Source organism: Rhinatrema bivittatum, chromosome 4, assembly GCF_901001135.1.
Source record: "Rhinatrema bivittatum chromosome 4, aRhiBiv1.1, whole genome shotgun sequence".
Lineage (NCBI taxonomy): Eukaryota > Metazoa > Chordata > Amphibia > Gymnophiona > Rhinatrematidae > Rhinatrema > Rhinatrema bivittatum.
This window is the reverse complement of record NC_042618.1, coordinates 301,094,078-301,114,260: the sequence shown is the minus strand read 5'-3', so window position 1 is coordinate 301,114,260 and position 20,183 is coordinate 301,094,078. Positions and strand designations below refer to the sequence as shown.

The following is a 20,183-nucleotide window of genomic DNA, read 5'->3' as shown; positions in this document are numbered from 1 at the left end:
AACACTGTTCCACTGGTCAGTCATCTGCAATTAACCTATTCCCACACACCCAGATCAAAATTTGAAACTGAAAGGCAATGGAACGATAATCCCCCAGACACGCATCTGCTTTCCATGTGTCACTTGCAGGACGCTGGGGAACAGCTCTCAGCTTAGTAACTGTCCTGGTCACTGCTACTGACCCATCCACAACCACTAAACTACTGGCGACATCACAGCAGCACAAGACTGTGGCCCAACAAATTTACTTAACCGAAAGCCATGGCCCTGGAAACGGTGTCCTCATCCCAATTGCTATGTTTCCAGCCCATGAGCCACCTTTTACTGGAGTCTTCGGCAGCACCAAAGCTCAGACAGTGCGGGGTGGAGGGTGAGGAAAGAGTACATACTGGCAGGCAACACCGAGGGAAGCTGCCAAAAGACCGAAGCCTGCTATTCACCAAAGACAAGAAGGCTGGGGAATCATCGTTCACCCCACAGAGAGGCCATTAGTTGTAATTATTATTGTTAGCAAGCACCGCACTCTCACCCTTGCCGCAAGCACTCGGAACCACTTCCGCCGCAAGCACTCGGAACCACTTCCGCCGCAATCCCATCAGCGGAGCCGCCACACACTCTCCCCTTCCGGAAAGCCGTACAGCGAGGCAGCGGCCCGGGCAGCTACCAGCGGCCTGCGTTCCAAGCCTCCGCCAGCTCATTGGCTGAAAACGCCTCGCTCCACCCTAAAGCCCAAGCCGAGCCTTTGCGTTTCAAGCCTCTCCCTGAACTAGGGAGCCTTGCTCCTATGGAAGTTACATAACAGAGGTTTATTGGCTGTGATCGCTCGGTCACGCCCTCTTTTCCTAACACACTAGTATGGTTCCGTCCCGCTGTATCTTTGTTGGCCTTTAGTGAAGAGCTGTGGCGGCGTTTAGTATCCACGGTAACGCCTGAAATTTTGGTTTAGCCCGAAATATCCGTCAAGGGCTCCCCGTTAATGTGGCCGTGTCCTCAGTTATACACGCGTTGTGGTGTTATGTTCCTTGCTGATACAAACGTTGGCATTCGTGGCCCACCGCGTGACGATGAGATCTCTTGCACAGATACATACGAGAGTGTAGGGCTTCCAAAATAGGGTCACGAAACCTTAAGCTGGAGTCACCAGAGTCTCAAACATCAGCGCTCTTCAAGCACTAGGAGCAGCATTAGTATGGAAGTCCGTGTGGGTTCTGTGAGCCAACACGAGATCACAGATCCTGCAGTGATCCTGTTCTCATAAGAGTTTCTGTGGTAAAAGGATACCCTGGGTAAGGAGGAATCCCTGATATTGCAGGGCCTGTTTGCTTGCTTTGGCTCGAAGGCTCTGTATTGACTGTCAATATTAATATTGGCACCTGTAGAGCACTATTCGGCTTGGGACCAGTCATAAGGGGCAAGCTGGGCTGAGTGTGCATGAGCTGCTCCTCACCCACCACTGAAGCCATGAGAAAAAAGTTGTTCCTGTCATCAGCCTACCTTGTCTTCCCAGCAGCAGTTATCTACTTTTGGTTTGGGGTCTATATGTTGCCACTAACTCTGGTCAGGGGAGATTGATGGAGGAGGGACTGTTTGGAGAGAGGGATCAGAAGCATGAGAGGTTTGAGAGATCAGATGGAAAGGGATTGACTGTGATTGGTGGGAGGGGGACTTACTAGAGCAGGGGAGTTGGGGTGAGGGCTGGGAACTGAGAGGGGATGGGAGATTAACATAAGAGAATGGGGATATGAGTTGAGAGGAAGGGGATGACAGAGGGTCAATTGGGGCTTATAAGAAGAGTTTGAGGGTGAGAGAATTAGTTGGGATACAAAAAAAAGACTGCAGGGGGGGGGGGGGAAAGAGAGGGAATGAGCTGGGGAAGTGATGAGCTGGAGGATGGCTCTGGGGGAAGTTGAGAGAGGATTAACTGGAAAGGATGGAGGATGTGAGAGGAGTGATTTTTGAAAGGGGACCACACCACTGCTAAATTGCTTTGATCATCCTCTGGGGCTCATGTACATTTTCAAGTGCTAAAATGGGGTCACATTGGTTAAAAGTTTGGGAAGCCCTGCAGTGGTGTCTTGCCATTGCCTTCTACAGTCCACAGCACTTGAATTTTGCAGGTGGTCTCCCAGTTCCCAAAGCTGACTGAGAAAATCAAAGACTTCCTTCCACATAATAAGCAGGAAAAGCTCCATTTCCACATTGGGAGTCACCATCAGGGCCGGTGCAAGGGGATTAGGCGCCCTAGGCGAGCCTTCTCCCTTGCGCGCCCCCCCCCCCCCCCCCCTTCGGTCTCGGCCCCGACTCCTACATCGTTCTCGATCATGACCACCAGCTGTGTGGTTTTCTGGGTCGCGAGCAGGTTGGGCACTGCTTGCGGCCCGCCAAATCTCCACTCCTCTTTGCCACTGCTTGCGGCCCCATATGGCTCACACCCAGTGGCGCACCAAGGGTTTCTGGCACCCAGGGGCCACTGCATTTGTGTGCCTCTCCAGCACCCCCCCCCCCCCCCCCCCATAATCCTTCTTGTACTAATGCTGAAGGTCACAGAAAATCAGTGGCATCTCTAGACAGAAGAATTTTTATTTTGGGGGGGGAGCCAAAATGACATTTCTTCATCACACCCACCTCTATAGCATGGATCCTGCTTTAAAATTGGTTAAAAAAAAGTGTTAATAAAAAAGTCCAAAAGGTCTTCGTAATTTTAAAAAGCTGGCCAGTTTCACACTTCTAGTAAAACTACTATAAAATTATTTGATAGCCTCATTCAACTAATTCTATATGGCTATGAGAGTGAAGTCTGGAATATATAGGAAGGGACAGAATGTCAATATAAATCCTGCACCTCCAGTTCTCTAACTCTGTGCATCCACTGAAAATTCCCCCAAACAATGGAGCTTGGATGTTTCCCTTACAGCTCATCATAGTAAAAGATATTTTCAAATTCTGGTGTCACTTCACAGTAACAGCAGCACAAACAGCTTCCACTGCCAGGCACATTGGGGCCGATTTTAATTCCTATGTGTGTGGGGTACATTTGTGCGTGCTACCCGGCGCACCCGGTACACCCGATTTTATAACATGCACGCGCTGCCCTACCTAAATCCCTCCCCCCCCACCTTGTTCGATGGAGTTACGCTTGCCTCTCGCAGGCGTAACTTGCACGCACCGGCTGGCCAGGTCCTGACACAGGCCGCTATGTCGGGGCACTCGGCCACACCCCCAGACCACGGACACGCCCCCGGACCGCCCATTTTAGCAAGCCCCGAGACATATGCGCATCCTGGGGGTTGCGCGTGCCGCCGAGCCTATGCAAAATAGGCTCAGCGCGTGCAGGGGCAGATTTCCTCAGGTTACGCGCGTAGGCTTTGAAAATCTGTCCCATTGTGAACTAACACAAAACCCCGCAAAAAAAAGACACTCAAAATCTATACGGTAATCCCATCATAACATAACAGTATTAACACTAAGGACTCAACAATAACCCTACCTGTGAATAAGCAAGGGAAAATATTACACGGGTCCTAGAATACCAATACACCACCTACTGAAGAAACAAAACAAACCTGATTGCTATAGATCCCTATACAGACTCTACATGCTAGCAGAATCTCTCATCATGGTCACATACACAGAGCAGAGACAGATTCTCACCAAAAACAGAATACAAAATGAAGGAGCACAAATTAGACAAAAACTGAAATGGAAACTCCAAGAAGCCAGACTCCATGTATTAACAATAGAAAAATAGAACCACCATTCCTCATAAAACAAATAAAATCAAGAAACATAAATCATCAGTTATAATAGTAAAACCATAATAAAATAATATTTTAAAACTACTGATAATAGAATTTCTATTAATTAAAATCATATACATTTTTTACAATTTCCCAAACACCAATAAAATATTCAAAACAGCACATATATCAAATAACATTCAATAATTAAAACTAATAAGGATTTTAAAAAGCCCCTGCTGTCCCATTCTGTGGGAGCTCTTGATTTCCAATCACCCTGAATAAATTGCCAGAAGATGTGGTGAAAGCTGTTAGTATAGCTGGGTATAAAAAATGTTTAGACAAGTTCTTGGAAGAAAAATCCATAAACTATTATTAAGGTGGACTTTGGGAAATCCACTGCTTATCTTGGGATAAACAGCATGGAATCTGTCAAACTTTTGGGATTCTGCCAGGTACTTGTGACCTGGACTAGCCACTATTGGAAACAGGATACTGGGCTTGTTGGACTTTTGGTCTGACCCAGTATGGCAAATCTTATGGTTCTTAGCATTCAGACAGGTTAATCTACATTAGCAGATGGAGCCGAGTCAAGCTGACGAAACAGTATATATATATACCCCTATACTGACGTCAGCCCGCCAGTATTCTCTGTCTCCAGCAGATGGTGGAAGTGCATTTCCATACTGGGGATTGCTTTAAAAAAAAAGAAAAGAAGAAGGAAATTAATTCTCTCCGCTCTCCTGTAGTGATACCTCATTAGTCCCTCCCTCAGTCGAGTTTTCCTGAGGTGATATCTGCGGATCCCTCTCTCAGTGGAGTGCCTCAGTCTGGTAGCTGGTTTTCCGGCGTGGACTTAGCTTTAGAGAGAGAAACAGCTGAGAGGCTAGCAGGTGCAAGAAGCCGAGTGTGGCGGTGAAGGCCTTTGCTCTCTCTCCCCCTGCAGCCGGAGACCAACTCTATACTTGGCCGGGACAGGCTGAGCTCAGGTAAAAAGTAAAAAAAAAAAAAGAGAAAAGGAGTGAGGGTTTCCATTCCCCTTCTGTTCTCCAAGTGTTGGTGTGCCGATCTGACATCCATTCCTGCCTCCAAGGGAGCTTGGGGAGTCTTGGCAGGTTGAGCAGCCTTTTGGCTAGACCCCGCTCTCAGGTTTTGCTTAGGCGCCTTGTGATAGGCCGTGGCCGCGTTTGCATGCTTTTCTAACCACAAGTCTGCCGCGAAACAGTGTCTGACATCGGTTTGCACATTGCGCCTGGATGTGCACTCAGGTGGCTGCTTAGGTTGGCGCCTACCTGGACAGTGGGAGTAAATAGGGTGAGCAGGCATTGCAGGCTTCAATAGCCCACTGGATTAAAGAGATTATCAAGGCCGCATGTGTGGATGCTGAGCAACCGTTGCCTAGTCAGGTTAGGGCTCAGGCAGTGTCATGGGCGGAGATAGTATTGTCTCCCACTGAGATTTGCCAGTCTGCGTCATCCTGGGCCTGGATATGCAGGCCCAGGATGACGTAGTCTTCACATGCAGTGTTGATCGGACCGCAGGCAGCCTCCTGCCCTGTTCGGGAGTAGCTTTAGTATATCCCACTGGTGTGGATTAACCTGCCTGAATGCTAAGAAAGCAGAAATGACTAATTACCTGATAATTTCCTTTTCTTTAATGAAGACAGGTTAATCCTTCTTCCTGCCCTTGGCTGCTGGATGGTGGTGCTATTGTCCTGAGTGTCTGCAACTCCAGCGATTACCAGTAAGTGTCAGATCCAGTTCCTAGATTAGTCATAACTACACTCCTTGTCTGAGCTCAATGTTTTCCTGTTAACTGAGTGTTTGAATGGTTGTCTGTTAATATTTATCATCATATATTGTTTAGTTGTCCACAGTTGGCTTTTGCAGAGAATACTAGTGGGCTGATGTCAGTACAGGGGTTTATATATCATGACATCAACTTTGCTCAGTCTACATCGACTGGTAGAGGTCCATAACTCACTGGTGTGGATTAACCTGTCTTCATTAAAAAAAAAAAAAAAAAAGGGACATTTTCAGGTAAGTAGTATTTTCTCCTTATGTCCTAAATTATGCCCTCTGAAGAGCAGGTGTAACTTTATGTAAATTAATCTATGTGAATACTTGGCCAATTACCTGAGCATTTTTCAAACTGAACTTATCCATTTAAGTTTGTTTTGAAAATGCTGGCTAAAGTCTATATGTACAAGTTACACTCAGACTTTAGCCCTATGTATAGGGTGGTGCAAGAGTATTTGGCACCCTAGGTGAACCTTTGGTCATATACCCCCACCCCCCCAACTTATGTCCAACACACAGTTTACTCCTGTTGGGGCATTAGCTGTAAAACAGCACTCTTCTTTGGTAGTATTCATTCTGGCACAGCACCACTTTGGGCCTCATGCTGGCAGGATTTTGCCACCCCCCCCCCCTCCCTCCCCAAAACATTTGGTGCTCTAGGTGACCACCTAAACATAGAAACATAGAAATGACGGCAGAAGAAGACCAAACGGCCCATCCAGTCTGCCCAGCAAGCTATGTACTTTTTTTTTTTCTCTCTCTCTCATATACTTGTTACGCTTGGCTTCTAGTACTCTCTAGTTCTATTTCCCCTCCACCCCACTTTCAATGTAGAGAGCAGCGCTGGAACTGCATCCAAGTGAATATCCAGCTCAATTAGGGGTAGTAACTGCCGCAATAAGCAGGCCACACCCATGCCCCTGTCCACCCAGACTATGCAATCCACATACAGATCCTCCCTTCCTCATTCCCCTTGCCGTAGAAGCAGAGAGCTATGCGTTGGACGAGAAGTATTAGACTTTCTTCCCTGCCGTTGAAGCAGAGAGCTACGCTGGACATGCATTGAAAGTAAAGTATCTGCCCAGCTACACCTCGCTTCCCTGTGAATACAAATATATATATTTTTTTTAATTTTTCTTCCACATTACCTCTTGCAGTTGAAGCCCAGAGCAATGATAGAGTCTCATCAACCGTGTGTATGTACACTGAACAAGGGTATTATCTCTAGATAGTAGCCACATTAACAACCAACAAATATTGAACAAGCCTAATAATTGGCAATACCTATAGCCTATGACCTCACCGGAAATTTTACATACTCTTACCCATCCCTGTTTTTTTGTTTTTTTTTTGGGAGATGGCAGCCCTCCATCCTTCCGCTCCGTGAAGGTGGTATACCATTGGTATACCTAGTTTGCCTAATGGAAGCATCGGCCCTGCTATCCACATAGTTACAAAATTACCTTCTAAAAGCTAATGTTCTTTGTGCTGCAGCAATGTGTAAGTGATCTTTGGGAATAATGCACCATGCAAAATCAAAGCAAGAAAGTTTTCCTACAGATAACAATATGTGCAGAACATGTACCACGCACTTGGAAAATCAGCAATACGTGTTCTGTTGGCATGGACTTCTTTTGGCTACAGCGTGGTAATGCTTATTATGAGCTATTTCAGGGCTTTAAGTCCTTGAAAATATTATTTTAGCACTGATTTTTTGTTTATACTTTTTAAAAAATTTCTATTTATTAAGTTTTTCATGCATACAAAGAATAAACTTTGCACACCATATCACCCCTTAACCCATTTTTAATGGATAAACCTTAAGGAACCTCTGGGTTAGATGCAGAATTTATCACTCTGGCATTCAGGAAGTCCCGCTGTTGTTCTGGAATGAAGAAATTAAAAGTATCGGCATTTAATTTAATGATGCATTTACATGGATATTGTAAAAGAAAAGTTGCGCTGAGAGCCAAAACTTTAAGGCGCATAAACAAGAAAGCTTTGCATCGTTCTTGTGATGCTTTGGCTAAGTCAGGATAAATCCTGACTATACCTCCCAAAAAAGGAACATTTAAAGTTTGAAAATAAGACTTCACCATCAGGTTTAGATCTTGCTCATAGTAAAAATAAACAAGCATTGTATACCTCTCAGTTACTTCACGAGTAGAATTTTCCAAGTATGCAGATAAATTTGAAAAATCCACAGCATTCTGAGGAACACCCAACTGATTGGAGGTTTTGTTAAAGGCAGGAATGTTTTCAGCTGGAATTTTCAAGACTTCAATGAGGTAATTTCTAAGTGTTACACAAGGCATTTCACCGAGTACTTTAGGAAAATTAGTAAGTCTCAAATTTAAATGTCTTATTTGATTCTCCATAATTTCCAGCCTTCTACTAAGGGAATAGTGTTCACGAATAATTGAGGCATTAACTGCTTGTATGCCTTTAATATCATTCCTCAAAGACTGAAGAGAAACCGAATGCTCCTGGAGAATTTACTGGTGACCCTGGGCTGCAGTATCTAACCTATGGGAAACAGCCTCCAAATGCAAGGACTGATCACTTAAAGTCTGGAATAGATTTGCTATCAAGTTCCAAAGTGACTCCAAGGTTTACCACTGCTGGTTTGACAATCGTAAGAGGGGCCTAAGAAGCAGTACATTCACCTTCAGATGTGGCCCCAGCTGCAGGCAGACTCCCCCCTGAAAACTCCAACAAACTCTCCATCAGCGATGCCTTCTTTCACAGCATAGCAAGAACGCGGAGGTGTAGAAAAACTCATCTCCATGCCAGCCACGACGACAACTCCTGTGCAGACTGCTGCAATGAGGTCATCATCCAGCGCCACTGCGTAGTCAGCGTCTCACTAGGTAGATGCAAGCAGCAAGCTTTGGAAGTCTAATATCCGGCAGACTGAGAGAGACTGCCCCTCTCTCTGTTTCGGCTACAGGGCTCAAAATCTGCAATTCTGAGATGGGAACAGCATATTCAACCTTCAATCACTGGTCCACAGGGAGCTTGTGAGGAAAAGCCCTCACTCGTCCCTTCCTCTTTATATGGCAGCGTGCAAGGAAAAAAGGAAAAGACTAAGGAAACAAGTAAGTGTGGAGGAAGTAGAATATATGTCTGCTCATGCCGCCATCTTGAATTGCTCCCCTTTAATAGTATTTTTATTGAGTTTTTTGTCGCAAAACATAACATGGAACATCAACATAACATTTGAGGTATGAAATTAATAAATCCTTGCCCATCCTTATCTCTCCCCCATTGTTTAGGGCACAAAATCCATCTTAAACACCGAGAGGTAAATATTCAAAAACCATTTAGAGGAATAACTCACAAGTTATCCATTATATGGCATATTCAGCCTCTTATCTGCCTATATTATAGCCAAATAACTACTTATCCGGCTACAATTTAGGCAAATAAAAGGGGCATTTCAGGGGCGTTCTAGGGAGGGGCTGAGATATCTGGCTAACCTAGCCACATATCTGGTATATCCGGCTAGGTTAGCCAGATAACCTTAGACCTGCTTCTGAGCAGGTCTAAAGTTATCCGGCCTTGTGCAGCTGGATAACTTTCTACTTGACCGGCTATGTTCCCTGCCAGCAGCAAGTGGTGTAAACCCTGAGCGCACTGGAAGTGTAAACTGAACATAGTTTACGCTTCCAGAGCTGCCAATCAGAAGCAGCTTGAGCTGCCAGGAGCGAGTGAGTAAGACCCTCCCGGCAGGAATCGATTTAGGCAACTGGGGGGGGGGGGGGGAGGCCATCCAGGGTGGGGGAGTGGTGTGTCTGTTTAGTGTTTACCGAGGTGGGGTGAATTCCCGGGGGTTTCTATTACAAATGTTTTTAAGAAATCAGGCAAAGCTTGTGGCGGGTGGAGTGATGGACAGAGAGGAGAAAGAACTGACCATCAAAACTCATATGAAGAAGATGGAGAAACCTCAAACAATTACTTTAGAATCTATATGGACAGCAATAACTATTCTTCAGAAATCCATATCTAAATTAACAAATGTAACAATGCAGATAAATAAGAGGGTAGTGAAAATTGAAAAATCAGGAGAAGTGCAGAATGAACAAATGGTTGATTTCGAACAAAAATTGATTCATGTTCAAAAAGAACAAGCTACAATAATACAGGGAGGGGTGGTACAAGCGAGAAAACTAGAGAGACTAGAGAATGAGTCTAAACATTTAAACCTTAGAGTGATTAATGTTTGGATTACTTACCTGGTAATCCCCTTTTCCTTAGTGTAGACAGATGGACTCAGTACGAATGGGATAGTATCCGCGTGCTAGCAGTTGGAGACGGATCTGACGTCAGCACGGGGTATATAGCTCCACAGGAAGCGCAGCGATTCAGTAATCTTCCTTGCAAAAGCTGTTATGGATGTGTGTACTGACGCTCAGTGAAAAGTGAAAACAGGACCCCCCTAACCGATTGACAGTGGCTGGAGACCGCCAGCATTCACAACCGGAAAGCGCAGAGACTGGTAGAGTGTACGCACGTATGTAAACAAATGCCCGGCGTACCCGGAACCGGTGAAACCCATGTGCACAGGCAGCTGGGCGGGATGCTGAGTCCATCTGTCTACACTAAGGAAAAGGGGATTACCAGGTAAGTAATCCAAACATTTCCTGGCGTGTAGCCAGATGGACTCAGTACGAATGGGATGTACAAAAGCTTTACTCCCCGCCGGGGCGGGCGGCTGCCTGAGGACCATGTAGTACCGCCCTTGCAAAAGCCGAGTCCTCCCTGGCCTGGACATCCAGACGGTAGAACCTGGAAAAGGTATGAAGGGAGGCCCACGTCGCTGCTTTACAGATTTCAGTCGGTGACAGCATCCCGGATTCAGCCCAAGATGCTGCTTGCGCTCTGGTAGAATGAGCCTTAACCTGTAGAGGCGGCGCCTTCCCAGCCTCCACGTAGGCTGCTCTGACAACTTCTTTAATCCAGCGGGCAATGGTGGGCCGAGAGGCTGCGTCACCTTGCTTCTTCCCGCTGTGTAGGACGAACAGGTGGTCCGTCTTTCATAGGTCTTGAGTCACGGCCAGATACCTGGGCAGCAATCTGCCGATGTCGAGATGGCGTAATAAACGGCCTTCTTCAGATTTCTTCAAACCTACCGTGGTAGGCAAGGAGATAGTTTGGTTAAGATGAAACTGTGAAACCACTTTAGGGAGAAAGGAGGGCACCATCCGAAGATGGATAGCTTCCGGAGTGATCCGTAGAAAGGGCTCACGGCAGGACAGTGCTTGTAGCTCAGAGATGCGTCGTGCGGAGCACACCGCCAGCAAGAACACCAACTTCAAGGTGAGAGACCGGAGAGATAAGCCCCGAAGGGGTCGGAAGGTGGATCCCGCGAGGAAATCCAAAACAAGATTAAGGTTCCATAAGGGCACAGGCCACTTCAGTGGCGGACGAATATGCTTGACCCCTTGCAGGAAACGAGAAACATCTGGGTGCTTGGCGATGGTCTTGCCCTCCCTCCTGGGACCATAGCAAGACAGTGCCGCAACCTGAACTTTGATGGAGCTGAGGGAGAGAGCCTTCTGAAGCCCATCCTGCAGGAAATCCAACACGAGAGGTATGGTGGTGGCATGTGGCTTGGTGCCATGAGTGTCGCACCATGCTTCAAATACTCTCCAGATCCGGACGTAGGTGAGGGATGTGGAAAACTTGCGAGCGCGGAGAAGTGTATCAATCACGGGCCCCGAGTAACCTCTCTTCTTCAGTCTAGCCCTCTCAAGGGCCAGACCGTAAGAGAGAATTGAGCTGGATCCTCGTGGAGGATGGGACCTTGACGGAGAAGGTCCCGGAGAGGAGGCAGGGGAAGAGGCTCCCCTGCCAGTAGTCTTCTCATGTCCGCGTACCAGGGTCGTCTTGGCCAGTCTGGTGCCACTAGAAGAACTAGGCCCCGGTGTGTCTGAATCTTGTGGATGAGGGCGCCCAGCAGAGGCCACAGAGGAAAGGCGTATAGTAGAGTCCCTGGAGGCCATGGCTGGACCAGGGCATCGATGCCGCGCGAAAACGGGTCGCGCCTGCGGCTGAAGTATCTGGGTACCTGAGCATTGGACTTGTCCGCCAGTAAATTCATGGCCGGAATCCCCCAATGATCGACAATCATCTGGAAGGCTGTGGGGGACAACTGCCACTCCCCTGGATTCAGGCTTTCCCTGCTGAGGAAGTCTGCTGTGGTATTGTCCTTCCCGGCAACGTGGACGGTGGAGATGTCCTGCAGATTCGCCTCTGCCCAAACCATCAGTGGGGCGATCTCCAGAGATACTTGTCGGCTTCCGGTTCCGCCCTGTCGGTTGATGTAGGCCACCGTGGTGGCGTTGTCGGACATCACTCTGACAGCACTGTGCCGTAGTCTGGGAGCGAATCGAAGGCATGCCAAGCGGACTGCCCTGGCCTCCAGGCGATTGATGTTCCACGTTGACTCCCCCTTGTTCCATCGCCCTTGCGCGGTGAGTTCTTCGCAATGTGCTCCCCAGCCGCCCAGGCTGGCATCCGTGGTGAGCAAGGTCCACGTGGGCGAGGACATCTTCGACCCCCTGCTCAGGTGGTTGGACCGCAACCACCACCGCAGCTGGGTCCGAACTCTGGCCGGTAGAGGAAGGTGCGTGGAATAGTCCCGTCGACGTGGGCTCCAGCGAGAGAGCAGGGAATGCTGTAGAGGTCTCATATGGGCCCGCGCCCAAGGCACCACTTCCAGGGTGGAGGCCATGAGACCCAGAACCTGCAGATAGTCCCAGGCTATGGGCCGACTGGCTCCCATCAAATGCTGGATGCATTGTCGAAGTTTCAACTGTCTCTTGGTCGTAAGACTGACCGTGTCTGCCCGAGTGTCGACCTGCACTCCCAGATACTCTATTGACTGAGAAGGCAGTAGGCAGCTCTTGCTGAGGTTGATTACCCAGCCCAAGCTTTCCAGAAGGGCGATCACTCTGTCGGTTGTCCGCAGGCTCTCCTCCCGAGATTTTGCCCTGATCAGCCAGTCGTCCAGGTAGGGATGGACCAGAATCCCTTCCCGCCTGAGTGCCGCTGCCACCACTACTACCACTTTGGTGAAAGTCCGTGGGGACATGGCCAACCCGAAGGGCAGAGCCCGAAACTGGAAGTGGCGGCCCAGAACCTTGAAGCGCAGGTAGCGCTGGTGATCCGGATGGATCGGAATATGAAGATATGCTTCCGACAGGTCTAATGCCGTGAGGAATTCTCCGGGCTGGACTGCGGCTTTGATGGAGCGCAGAGTTTCCATGCGAAACCTTGGTACCCGTAAGTAGCGATTGACTGACTTGAGGTCCAGCACAGGCCGAAAAAGTGCCCCCTTTCTTGGGTACCATGAAATAAATGGAATAGTGTCCAGAATTCACTTCCCAGGCAGGTACTGGGAGGATGGCGTTTAAGGACAGGAGCCTCGCCAGGGTAGCTTCTAACGCCGCCTTCTTGTGCTGGGGACATGAAGATTCCACAAACTTGTCCGGGGGAAGACGATGAAAATCCAGATAATATCCTTCCCGGATAACGGCAAGGACCCACTGGTCCGACGTAATCTCGACCCATCTGGGGTAGAAGAGGGTCAACCTGCCCCCTATGGCTTCGTTCCCCAGATGGATCGGCAAATTCTCATTGCGGGGCGCGACCGGGGCCTGAGCCCGGGCCAGCCCCACGCTTGCGCTGCTTGGTCCGAAAGGACTGATTCCTGGCCGGAGGACGAGTCGCCTGATAGCACCCTCTATACGGAACAAAGCGCTGGGAACTCCTGCCCCTGTAGGGCCGTGGAAAGGAGCGCTGTCCCCTCCTGGATCGATCTTCCGGAAGTCTAGGCACAGGAGAGGCACCCCAGGTAGTGGCTAGCTTATCAAGGTCACTGCCAAACAGAAACGAGCCCTGAAAGGGTAACCTGGTGAGACGAGACTTCGAAGGGGCATCAGCCGACCATGGCCGTATCCAGAGCTGCCTCCTGGCGGCCACGGAGGACGAAATCCCCTTGGCAGTAGTGCGAACCAAATCCGATGCGGCATCGGTGAGGAAGGCCGCTGGAGCGTTGTTCCTGACCTGAGACAAGCAGGCACGAGTCACCACAGTGCAACAGGCCGCAATCCGCAAAGACAGAGCTGTCACCTCAAAAGTGTGCTTCAGAATGGTGTCCATTCGTCTGTCATGGGGCTCCCTGAGGGCCGTCCCCCCTTCCACTGGAATAGTAGTGCGCTTGACCACAGCGCTAATTAAGGCGTCCACCTGAGGACATGCCAGGAGGTCCTGGAGAGCCGGAGCCAACGGGTACATGCCTTTCAGGGCCTGTCCCCCTCTGAAGGAAGCCGCCGGCGCCGCCCATTCCAAATCTATGAGTTGCTGAGCTGCCTGCAAGAAAGGAAAATGGCGAGCTGTAGGACGAAGACCTTCCAGCAGGGGGTTCTGCGCAGAAGGAACCACAGCACTGGGACCAGTGATATCCAACTCCGCCAGACACTGAGACACGAGGTCCGAGAGGTCCTCCTTAGGGAAGAACCGCCTCATGGTTCTATATGGCTCCCGGGGGGAGGTCCCCCTCATCCGGGAGATCGGACTCGTCCGGCGAAACCTCCTGGTCCGATTGATCCGGACTGTCCAGTGGCGGGAGGTCCCGCTCCCGATAAGGCCGTGAGGGTCCAGGCACAGGATCCCTAGGTGCTGCCACCGTAGCGGCGGCCGCAGCAGGCGCCGCAGAAGCAGTTAGCGCAGGAACCACAGGAGCAGCAGGGACAGCAGGGCCGGGATGGGAAGCCGTCTGCATCTGGACGAAGGCATGAATCCCCTTAAAGAGATCCACCCAGGAAATGGAAGCAGCCTCTAATCGCCGGGGTACAAGATCCCCCGGGACTGAATGGTCAAGACTGCCCCCCAAATCCGGGGTAGCCCCAGGGGAACTGTCTAGGAACTGAGGCTGAGACTGGTTCTGGCCGGAGGGTCCCCCTGCCGCCTCACATTGGGCACATAGTGAGTCTGGCTCAGTACTGCGTGTGGCTCTAAGGTGGCATGCAGAGCAGAGGCCAAGGGCTGAAATGCCTGAGTCAAGCGGTTGCGCCGCTGAGGATGCGGCTGCGCGCTGATCCATACCAGAGAGAACAAACGCGTAATAATATGCGGCAGCAATAGGCGCTTAATACAACAGGCGCACAATAGGAAGAATATGCGGCAGCAATAGGCGCTTAATACAGCAGGCGCACAATAATAACAATATGCGACAGCAATAGGTGCTCAATACAACAGGCGCACAATAGGAAGAATATGCGGCAGCAATAGGCGCTTAATACAACAGGCGCACAATAGGAAGAATATGCGGCAGCAATAGGCGCTTAATACAACAGGCGCACAATAGGAAGAATATGCGGCAGCAATAGGCGCTTAATACAACAAGTGCACAATAGTAATAATATGCGGCAGCAATAGGCGCGTAATACAACAGGCGCACAATAGTAAGAATATGCGGCTGCAACAGGCGCTCAATACAACAGGCGCACAATAGTAAGAATATGCGGCAGCAAGAAGGCGCTGAAGAGAACAAGCGCACGATCATAAGCAATAGGCACACAGCACTAAGCAGAGAGCAATATACGCTTAAAGGTAGGCAAAAGGCAATCAGCAGTAAGCCGGTTAGCAATATACGCCGTATGGCATGCAATAGGCTTTCAATAATATGCGGCATATACTAACAGTGGCAGCCAACATGCAAAAGTAATACAATATACGCACAAGGAGGAAGAAAGCCGCGCCCATTACGGGCGCGGAATACCTGAATAGAGCCACAAAATGGCGTCCTCCACGGCTTGCCACGCCGCCGATCCTCGAGACCTCGGAGACCTGGGCGAAGAGAAGTACGCCTTACCCGATCTTCGGTGCTTCTAGGCTGGAACACAGGCGGTCTCCGGCTGCGGGGGGAAGGGCCGTTACCTTCCACCGCCGCGATAGGAGGAACAGCACCCGCTACCTCGTCCACGCCGGGACCGAGGGCCTCGAGGCCACACCCGAGTCTCCCCCGGGGGCCGTGCCCCTGCTGCGGTTCGGCCGGACCGAGGACTTTCCCACCGGGGGGCCACGGTAAGCGCCCCGGGAAGCTCAACTGGGGGGACGGACAGAACGGCCCCTGAGGAGCGCGGGGCTCGATAGTCGGTAGTAAAGAAGAAAAAGTAGAATCTAGAAGGAGAAAAAGAGAAAATTTAAAGTAGGCTTGGAAAGCACGCTGAACCAGCGTGCAGGCACTCCAAACTGCTTTGGAGACGGAAATTACTGAATCGCTGCGCTTCCTGTGGGGCTATATACCCCGTGCTGACGTCAGATCCGTCTCCAACTGCTAGCACGCGGATACTATCCCATTCGTACTGAGTCCATCTGGCTACACGCCAGGAAATTTTCTGTTGACCAGGTTTACATTGTTAAAAGATCAATTTAAAAAATATATGTGTGAGGTGCTAAAAATACCCGTAGAAGCATCCCCACCCCTAGCTAAGTTATATTATATTAATTCAACTAATCTGCCTGAGGAACAAATATCACCCTTAAATATATCTAATATACTTGAGACCACCTCAGATGATATAGTAGAAAAGAAAGGAACTCTTTTGGTAAAGTTTGTGTTTCCCTCAGATAGGGATACTGTTCTCAGACTATTTCTTCGAAATAGAACTGAAAAATTTTATAACCACCAAATTTGGATTTTCCCAGATATAGCAAAAGCAACGCAATCCAGAAGGAAACAGTTCCTGGAGATGAAATCACTAGCTGACCAAATAGGAGTACAAATGGTAGTCCGATATCCTTGTAAATGTTTAGTAAAGTTCAATAATGACAGATATATTTATTTTGAACCAGAGGATTTAAAATTGCTTTTGGAATCTAAAATACTCCTTATGAGCGATGTTAGTTTATAGATTAGTTTGATGGCTAGAAAAATATAGTAGCTAAATTTTCCTGTTTAATTAGAGAATCTATTACCTGAAAAGCTCATAATAGGAGATGGATCACTGCTTATTACATAGTAAACAGGATATCTATGGGATATTGGTGTATTTCATGTAAAAGATGAATTATTTTATTTTGTTATTGTTTGAACATAGATATCTTCATTTTCTAAAATCGATTACTGCAACTCTCTGCTTATAGGCCTTCCAGCCATCACCACCAAACCTCTACAAATGTTGCAGAACTCCGCTGCCAGGATTCTTACTAACACCAGCAGAGGTGAACACATAACACCCATACTAAAAAACTTACACTGGCTCCCTATCAGATCCAGAATCATTTTCAAAGTGCTAACTATAACACACAAGACCATCCATTCCCAAACATCGCTTGATCTAAGCTGTCCACTTCGTCCACATGCATCATCAAGACCAATCAGAACCAGTTACTTAGGCACCTTACACGTACCTTCAGCCAAGTCCTCACTCAAGAAACGTGCATTCTCGACTGCCAGCCCCCTCCATTGGAATGCCCTCCCCACGGACATTCGTCTTGAAACCTGTACTCGAACATTCAAAAAGAAACTCAAAACCTGGCTCTTTACAAAAGCCTTCACTTAAAGTTTTCGCTCAGAGCCACGTCCCAGAACTAGACTCATTCACGCATTTCATAATCATGTTAACCAGATGTCTGATGCCGCAACTCTTAATTGTATTTCTTGGTCTCATATTCCCAATCGTTAAATTTACAGCATGCTACACCAATACCTTTTAAGTCAGATGTAACCTCAGCTTTGAAGTCTACAAACCTTGAAGATGTAACCGTTAGTTCTTGTAGATTTAAACATTATTCTGAAGATGTAAACTTAGATTTTGAAGACTGTAATCTGTAAGCATTTGTATTTATTGTAAGAATTTGTATTTATTATTTAGCTATTTACATTGATCTGTTACCACTTGGTCCTGTTCTCTCCTTTACCTCAAGTTCTAAGTTCCTACAAAGTTAGCCTTGTTATTTTATACCCACTTGTTTGATGTAATTTTCCAATATTGGTTCTGTGTAAACCGAAGTGGTATGTACTAGTACATGAACTCCGTTATATAAAAGCCTTTAAATAAATAAAATAAATAAATATCTGTAGTGCAATTGACAGTTCATGTCAAGATATGCTTAAAATGTAATAACATATAAATAAAAAAAACCAGCTGAATAAATTTTGAGTTGTTCCTTGCCCAGTCCTCAACAAGTGCTAGCTGGTAAGGCCCTGCTAGTCAGCTGAAGGATGACATAAAGACGTCTCTTCAAAGACCACAAAAAAAAAAAAAAATCCCTACTTAGTTCTCTACCTTTTGTCAATTCCACAGCATCCTGGAAAAGTAGGACATGCTGGCTCATGTCCTTTTGTAGGATGTAAAGTGTAATTGTCAGCAGCTCTTTCACATTCATTCAGATTAAATAGGGCAAAGGATGGAAAGATGCGGGAGAAGACTGGTATCTTTCAAGAAAAGGTTAGTCTGAGATGTAGAGGGACCCAGGACACAAACACTAGGAGACAGCTATGTCCCAAAGATTAGTCTATTAGCTGATCTGGAGAAAGAAAGGTTCAGAGGGAATCAGGTGATGATATTTTGTGAGATGTAAGCAAGAGCAATAAGAGCATGCACAGTGTGATTGTATGCTTTACCATCTTTTGCTCTATCATGCACTTAAAATAACATCTGCTTCCCTGGGGGCAGGGGTCACCAGTATTGGAAGAAGAATCACAACATAAATGAATGATCTCTGCCTATCCACACCAGGTCGCATGTAAATGTTACACATTTTCGTGATTTCTACATAATGTGCACAATAATGCTATCAATTTTAACAATCTACATACATATATTCTCCCTGCATAGTACATGCCCATGTTTGTGTGTATATTGGGGCAATTTGTGTGTTAGTATGCTGGACATAAATGTCTGGTTGGGGGAAGAGATATGCGGTCTATGTATGGATATCCAGGGCCTGCAAGAGATGGTGCGGGAGGAATGTCAGAACCAGCGAGAGTTTGTGAGGGAGGAGATCCAGGGCCTGTAACAGGTAGTGAGAGAGGAATTCCAGGGTCCCCTGGAAGTGGTGCGAGAGGAGATGAGAGGTATTCGGGATTCCATAGATGCCCAGTCTTAAGTATGGTGGAAGATGCTACAGAGAATGCCACCCTAGCAACCACCACCATCAGCAGCACCCTGCCATTACATGGAACACTGGTTGCAGCCACACCAAGCTGGATGTGCCCTCCCCAGGCTGCAGCCCCACCAGCCCTAGTGGCTGTACCTCCACTTTCACCCATCCTTCCAGCACCTCCTTTGATGGGACTACCACCAGCATCTCCAGCCGTGCAGTGTGAAGCCTCACCTCCACTACCACCTGCTTGGGAAGAAGCTCCTACCTCTCCCAGGAAACTGAATGCAGAAGAGGAATGTTCCTCTAAAGCTGCCCTTGTATAGCCCTCTAGCTCTGCACTGGTCATATTGCAACCCTGCCTGTCCAGTAAAAAGTTGTGCATATACTGAACAAAGAAAAGGGAGATGTTTCAGATGTTAGTTTAAAGGTTGATGTAATCTCATTTTATTTAGACATTTTATATACCATCATTCCATATCAAAATCACAACGGTTTACAGAAATAACATTCATAAATAGAAATCAACATTTATTGATGGTTTACAGAGGTAGCATTCATAAACAGAAAATAACATATATCAATTGAAATGTTCCGATTCAAATTAAAACCGCTTACTATAGATATGAAACTTAGGGCAAAAAGTACAGGAAAATAATATAACAATTGTTCCATAATAATCAGAATATAGTAAATCATGTTTCAGCCTTGTGGCTGATTGTTATATTTCATTGTTTTCTACTTCCTGTGTTGTTAATTTACTTGTGTATTGCTTGCTGGGTCATACGATATAGCATCTGGCCACTTGTAGCTTCCAGTTATCTTTACTTCTACATATGAAACACCATTTGCTTTGGCCCAATGCAAATTGCTTGAAACCTGTCCTCTTAAAATATGATGCCCATTTATGTGTTTTTACAAGATTATTCTTGGGTGGGCAAGGGAGGAACTGCGATCAGCTTTCAGTGATCAAAATTAAGGGTGGGGGACCCTTAATTTTGATCACTGAAAGCTGACATAGGCCCTATTGTCCTATGTCTAAGGTCTTTTAAGTATCTAGCAATGCCTCTGGTCTGTCACATGTGTTTGGTTACAATAGAAACTTGAACTGGTCAGCAGAGACGGGGGCTGCTGGAGTTACAGCTTTCAGAGGAACCCATCCACCCATCCCACTTACTGCTGAGAGAGCACTGCAAGAGATGATGTAATCATATGAGTTTATTCTGTAATGGTGTGAGTATAGTAGAAAGAAGTAAAGCATAGTAAAGTATCGATGCAGGTAATGTGCTGTTCTGAAACCAGAGGGGTCTCATGTCTTAAATCAAGTGCATATGTTTTCAGGGTGCACATGTATTTTTTAAATAATACTTCGAATTTTGTTTCCATTGTTTTAATCTGCTAGGAGCATTTATTTCTAATTGTGTTTTCTAAAGAGCTGATTGAATAAAGTACTGTCATAACACCAGTCAGCAGATGTTATTATTAAAGAGAGTTTATAGCCACTCCTGGGTCTCATTTAGAAAATGGGCTG

The 20,183-nt window shown here is 47.3% G+C and overlaps 1 protein-coding gene across 11 annotated transcripts in view; it reads right to left on the bottom strand.

The window, feature by feature from the left end:
* Positions 1-727, bottom strand: part of ZNF770 (zinc finger protein 770) — a 75,021-nt gene extending 74,294 nt beyond the window's left edge. For 8 of the 11 annotated variants that reach the window (XM_029600214.1, XM_029600213.1, XM_029600215.1 and 5 more), the window contains exon 1: positions 530-727. The gene's annotated coding sequence lies outside the window, so the exon portion shown is untranslated. Of the gene's footprint in view, positions 1-389; positions 493-529 lie in introns of those variants that run through there. The other 3 variants (XM_029600220.1, XM_029600224.1, XM_029600218.1) reach the window with 2 other exon arrangements.
* Between the last annotated feature and the right edge of the window lie 19,456 nt (positions 728-20,183).